We start from the raw sequence: 7,069 nt of genomic DNA on the forward strand, positions 1-7,069 counted from the left end.
CAAACAGACGAGTAACACGTTGTGCCAGGAACATATTACAGGAGATACAATGCCACTAGATAGACCACTGGAGATTTTCAGCTCTGTTACAATCTAATGGAACCATCCTCATGTATTTAGCTAATAAAGTTCTTCTTTCTCTAGGTGGCATGGGAGTTACAGAAACAGCATAATATACAGTATTTTCCCTAACAGAGGTTATAATCTAGTTGAGACAACCATAATTCTTTATGCCATTTGGGTAGATGTAAAGAGACAAAAAAATTCAGAAGAATTATTTCAAATGACAAAATTTATTTAAGTTCTTCTACTGGAAATCAAACTGCAAAAACAGCACAAACCCATTTTCCTTCCTTTAGTTCAAATCTGATGATTTACTATGGTAGATAAGCTTTAGATACTTGCTCAATCACAACATCAACTTAGGGGATGCACCTAAAGAGTCATGTTTGTCCCTAATGACTCCTACAACTGACCACAGAGCTAAGACTGGATATCTGATATAGAGAAAATTTTATATAAGACAGCATCCAGCATAAGAATATATGGGTTTATATAAAGTGGGAATATAGCTGGTGCTAGGGAAATACAAAGCAGTATACAAGCAAGAACTGCAAACCAAAAGCTTTGCAAGAGGATATACAGAAAGGACAAAGGAATACATGTGTAAAAAGGACACAAGTGACAGACCATGAAGCCAGCAAGAGATAGAGACAGAGAGAAAATGAATGATTAAGAACTTTCTAGTCCTAAGTGATTACCTGTATACTTTCTACATTTAATTGTGCTTCATAAGCTTTTACTTTATTCCAAAAATAATTCCCTCTCTTCATTGAGTACCTTGAAAATAGATGATCTCTAAGACACTTACATGGTCTGAAACAGTTACACATTCATTTATATACAAAATGATAACATTTTAGTATTACACATGTTCTTTATTGAAACCACCTTAAGGTTCCTTCTATACAAACTTCCCAATTTACAGCACTGCAACAGTTTCAGAAAATGCTGAATTATCTCTACAGTGACTTTAACATCCAAAAGATCTAAGGCCACATTAAATCAGTCCTGCGTATTCACACCCTGTCAATCCAGTTCCTAGGCTCTGCATTGGTTATGATACACTCTCCAACCATTTGGCCTCATTTTGCCACTATCTCTTCCACTCCAGGTCATTCCCCAAGCTCGAGTTAAGGCAACTTTTCTAAAATGCAGATCAGACAACAAAATCTAGTGCCATAATTCACATAAAATCATACAGTGCTAAAGACTAGACAGTCAAAAAATGGAGATCCATGTCATGAGAAATAAATATGCAAATTTAAGAAATAATTACAACAAATGCTACTTGCAAAAACTGTATAGCAGGAGAGGCAAACTGAAAGGTCTAAAGCAGTAACTGCATAACAAAATTTTCTACGGTGATGGAAATATTCTGCATCTGTACTGTCCAATATGGTAGTCTCTACATGTAGTTATTGAGCACTTAAAACATCTGAGGAACAGACTTTTTAGCTAGCTTAATTTTAATTAATTAAAGTTAAATGGCCATACCGTGTGTAACAGTGGTTATCATACTGAACAGCAGGTTTGCGGGATTCAGGCAGGTGAGTATCAGTAAAGCCACACTTAAGTGAACACAGATTCATCTCTAATTAAAAGGAGATACAAGTATAATGGAATTTGAGTTTAATGTTCCCAAATGTCTAAAAACTGCCAGCAGAAATTCAGACTTTAAAATTGTCAATTGTAAAATGCTGGCAACCAACATTAAAAAAAAAAGTTTCTTGACCACCTTGCACAAATATTCATATATTTCATTCAGTTTTTGTCCTCTGGATTTTATTATTCTTTCGTTTCTTTATTCATTCACTATTCAATGAGTTCCTACTACACGATAGACATAATTCAGGGTGGTAGGGAAATTAAAGAGAACAAAACAAAAAAACCTACTCAATTTGTAAGAATAGTAATGATAATATATGCTAATGTATAAAAAATAAGTAAATGTTAAGGTAGATTATTATTCATAACAACTACTTTGGTGGCAGGATGGTGGTCATAGGATATAGTATTTCCATCTTATATATTTTGTGCAGTTTAAATTTTTACAGGATGTATTACTTTTGTAAACCCCAAACCAAGCAACTTTGTTTTACTTCCATTAGTTTTCTATAGGCCTCAATAAACTTCATAATGCTGTCTCTCATTACTTCTCCAGGCACTTTTCCCAACCTTCCTTCACCCATTCCTAAATTTCAGAATCTCTGCTTCACTTATACCCCTCAGAAAAGAGAGCTCTCATATCCATGCCTATGTGCATCTATTCATACTGCTTAACTTTGACAAGTAAACTCCTGCTCATCCCTCATAACCTGTGTGAAAAAAAAAAAAATTTAAGCATCCTACTGACAGAGAAAAAGCCCCAAACAATACCCACATATAATTAAAATCATTACCATTTATATCACTGACAATCAAGTGTCATTTATATAGAAATAGTACCTGATATTTTGTAATCCTGGTTTATCCTTAAAATAGGGTAAAGAATGGGGGAAGAAATCTATTTATACATTTTCAAAGAGCCAATCACTAGACAATACAGTACCTAAGAAAGAATTAGGACTGACATATTCTTTTTAAAGAATTGTGACAGGTCAACAAACATAGCAGGCAGACTTCTAGGATTACTAAATTAATGATGTGAGAAAATTAAGCAATTTGAATAGTTAGCCTCTAAGAACATTTCAGATCCTTAATTCTTTAAGTATCATATCAGAATGAGCAAGTACAGCACTCACTGGCACTCACAGCTAAAGACTGGAAGACAGTTTTAACAACTCTCGCTGAAAATGACTATTTCTTCTCTAGTTTCTATGGAAACAGCTGTCAGATTGGCAAAAATAGGACATGCACTTTAAAATAATCATTCAAGCAAAGTACACACATGATGGAAATCTTTTTTTTTAAAAAAATTGTAAGGCAGCAGACAGGGTTCTTAAGCTTCCAAATGCCACACTGCACCCTTTCACCCTGCCAAAGAATGACGAATATGAACCCAAACCCTTTTAGTGAGGGTTACAAGGCCTTGGTCGGAGTCACTATAGTCGATCAACTCCTGAATTTCAATGAGATACTTTCATCTCCCTGGACTAACATTTTCTGCTGAGGCTTGCATGGCACAGTAAAACTGTTGCTCCATTTAACACACACAGGTGACATTTAAATAGTATAAAAGCGATATTTCATAAACAAGTTCATAAAGAAACTATTACAACTCTACAGAAAGGTTTACACAGGAAATTTTCTGGTTTTTATTGCCGAGTATAGGCAGGAAAACTTTTTTCTTCCTTCAGAAAGAAGAAAAGAGCGAGGGGCTGACACTGAGATGCCTTAAGCGACCAGAAAGGTTTGGACAGGTGAAGGTGTCCGGGTGAGGCGCGCAATCCTGAGTTAGCAAGCAACACTTAAAGAGCGGCTGGTGAGAAGGAAAGTCTGCGGGGGAGGGAAGGAAGGGAGCTTCCCGGAAAACACCGCCGCTGGGCCAACTTCCAACGCTGCGCCGTGGCATCCCGGTCGGGGGAGGACCAGGCTGTGCCCTCGCACCTGCCCTCTCGCGCGCGCCCCAGGCCTCGCCACCCAGCCCCGACATGTCCTCACAGGTCCCCTTCTCACCCAGAGCTCCTCCATGCCCTGCCCTGCCCTCCCCAGCTCCCACACGGCGCCCCTTCCCCTCCGCCCCGCCCAACACGGAAGAACAGGGCAAAGGCGTCACCGTGAGGACAGACTCTAGCAGTGGCGAAACCCGGGTTCCTCCGACCCAACCTCTGCGCAAGCGCACACCCCTCCGAGAAGCCCCGCCTCCCCACTTCCTGCCCTCGGCTCGGCCCGAGCCTTTTCTCCGCCCACCCCGGGCAGTCAATACTCCCGCCCAGAGTCGTCCTCCCTGGGGGACTTCGGCCTCTGTGCGGACTATGGCGCCATAGCTCCCCCGTGTGGTTGGAGGAGGACGTGGCTTTGGGCGGGGTGATTTGCGGGGGAGTGAGTTAACTTACTCATGTCCTTGATACTTGGCTTTGGCCCAGTTGGGTCGTTTAAAAAATGATCAGAGCAAGGCTGTACAGGCTGAAGATTCTAAAGCAGTACTGGCCAAAAGGAGAGAGACTTGAGGGCTACCAAAAACTTAAGTTTCTTGGTTCAGAAGCTACACAGGTAGTAGTCTTGGAGTATGGGAACTCTGCTTTCACAGGATTTCTGGAGTGACACATTCTCAGAAAGATGAAATATAACCTGAAGTGTCTGAAAATTAGTTGAAAATAGCCAACTACAAAATAGTGTGAGCTAGACTGAGCTAGATAGACTGAGACAGATATCATTACCCTATGTCCATGTACAACCATAGAAATGAAAAATTGTACCCCATTTGTGTACAATGAATCAAAATGCAGTTTAAAAAAAAACAGTGTGTATAGTATACTTCATTACACACACACACAGAAAAATTCTTGAGCACCAATTGCATTCTAGGTGCCAGTTATGTAGTAATGAACAAGACAAAGACCTGACTCTCATGGCGCTTATATCACAAAAAAGGAAAGTAGACAGTAAAGGAATATATAGATAAATAAACAAGACACCAGCATGATGATCAGTAGAATCCCATATTTATCATATTTATACTCGGTACAATGGAAAAAAACTCAAAGGACATAAATGCTATGAACAATTTTAGGTATTTCTTTCAGAGGATTTATAAGTGATTTTTTCTTTTATCTTGCTTGTATGTATTTTATAATTTGCCTTTTGCTTGAAGGGAACATCCTGGCAAACCCTGCACCTGGATCCTCAAAACTGAAGAAGCAGGTCCCTCAGTTTTCTAGGATTGTTTTCTGAACCTGTGAAGTGCCTTTGCCTTACCAAGGTTTCCAGAATGCTAGGCACCTTTCTGCTTATCGTACCTACTTAACATGATGCCATCGTTGTAATAAATGGAGAGGTTCTTGGGATGTCCACATGGTTCACCTCTGTACTGTCTACAACCCAGTTGTGTTAGGGCAGTGGGATCAGTTGCTGAGAGACCAGAGAAAGTACCTAAATACAGCATGTAAGACATAGGATTTATTTTTAAATGCTTGCAGGGACCGTCTAGTGGCAACAAGTTGGACAGATAACACCTCCATCCCTCTTGATCCTTCACCAAATAATGCCTCCATCTCTCACAACTCCAGAAAATAGAAGTTCCATTCCACTCAACATCTTTTCCAGTGGCAACCAGCTGGAACAGTAAGTAGTGCTTGTCCTCTCCATAGCGCCCTCAATTCTGCACCAGTTACTACAGGGAGAGGAGTTTTATAATCTAGGCTACAGAAGCAGTGATGTCAGTAACTTAGCTTACTTTGTCCCATCATATAACCAGCATCCCAAAGAACTTGGTTTACATTCAAGAAAGCAGCTTTCTACAGTTAACAACTTGCCTTAATTCCCAGCATACACGAGAGAAAGCCTTGGCATTCAAGTTAATGTTTATCTGGAAATTCCAGAAAATAGACAGTAAAGAAGTATATAGAGAGTTCTGACTTACTCTTATTGTTCTCTTAACTTGGTTAGATTCTCAGGAATGGATAGAGCCCTAGGGTCATGGTGTTTTACTGTCCTCCTTTTCTCCAAGAATGTTTCAGGTTCCTTTTGGACTATGTGTGAAAGAGCTGGCACAGCATCATGATCAGGGCTATTTGGTTAAGTCTGCAGTAGTCTTAAGCCATTCTCTTGGGTCCATCTGATTTCTGAAGAAGCCACACTGGCAAATTAAATGAAAGCATGACAGAGAAAACCGATCCTGTATCCTTTAAGTCTTTCATGATGGCATTTATCTCCACCATCATCCTCTCTTGGAAGAAATATTGGTTTTGATTTATTATCTTAATGTGGGGAGAGGAGCAGCTTCACAGGCTTCCATTTGGCCTTCTCCACTGTTTTAACTCAAGGTCAAGGATCTTATATTAGTTTGGTATTCCATATTTATGTCTGAGGAATGCTACTTCAGGGAGGAGGAGGTGTAGCTAGCTCACAAATTCAGAGACTCAGAATTCAATATCAAGCAGCCCCATTTGTTTGGCCTCTGGTGAGATCCATGGATGGCATCATATAATAGCAGGAGGACATATAGAAGTTAGCATGATTATCTCAAAATAGAAAGCAGAGAGAGGGAGGGCCAGGCTTGCATACAGCTGTTAACAGTAATCGCAGCCTGCAGGCTTCTGGCACTTCAAGCCACCACAAAGTTTCTGTTATTGTGGGATCCTGTTACCCCCTGAATATTATCTAGACCAGTCTCATGATGACTGCTTTTGCCCTCATCCCTGGCCTGCAGAGGACAGTCCCTTCTGAATTTCCTAGTGATGCTGGTGTCCCTCTCAACTGTGTGCACCCCATTGCTTTTGTATTTGAATGCCACCTGGGCTGCTGGCAGGACACAGCCCTCTGACTGGTCTTCTGCCTTCACACAACAAATTCATCCCAGCAAGCCTACTTCCCATAGCTACCTCATTCCTTTCTCTACCATCTTTTAGGGAAATTCAAACGTTGCTGCCTCACTGTGCCTAAACCATGATTTTCTCCTAGGTTCTGAGAATCACCTAGCATTGAGTTCACCCTATCTCTTAGGGTCCCAGGATCCCACATCCCAAAGAAAAAGTTCCCATGGTGATGAATTTTAGTTAGCCTGGCTTATGGTCCTGCCTTTCTTGATGAAGTACCCTTAAAAACTCAAAAATCAATCAAAAACTGCCCCCAGCTCCTGCCGGTACATGCTTACTAATTCTCGAAGCTCCTTCATTATGCAATCTTTCTCCTCCTTAACAGACCCAACACATCCCTAACTGGGTAATGCTGAGATTGAACCCTGGTTATTTCCCTTTCTGATAACAAAGAGGAGATGGGGAACAGTTCCTGATGGGCACCTATTACCTTGTGATAGAACCTCAGTTTGGCCTTGCCACTTAGGTTAAGTGTCACTCTTAGTATGGAGGAGTTGGCCACATCCACAAGTTCTAAGGGTCTACAGAGT

At 40.6% G+C, this 7,069-nt stretch overlaps 1 protein-coding gene across 9 annotated transcripts in view; it reads right to left on the reverse strand.

Moving 5' to 3' along the window:
- Window positions 1–3,851, reverse strand: part of OMA1 (OMA1 zinc metallopeptidase) — a 128,875-nt gene extending 125,024 nt beyond the window's left edge. For 8 of the 9 annotated variants that reach the window (XR_013757531.1, XR_013757532.1, XR_013757533.1 and 5 more), the window contains exon 1: window positions 3,779–3,826. The gene's annotated coding sequence lies outside the window, so the exon portion shown is untranslated. The other variant, XM_079101981.1, reaches the window with a different exon arrangement.
- Window positions 3,852–7,069: the final 3,218 nt, after the last annotated feature.

The sequence above is a fragment of the Sciurus vulgaris genome (genome assembly GCF_902686455.1).
Source record: "Sciurus vulgaris genome assembly, chromosome: 1".
NCBI lineage: Eukaryota > Metazoa > Chordata > Mammalia > Rodentia > Sciuridae > Sciurus > Sciurus vulgaris.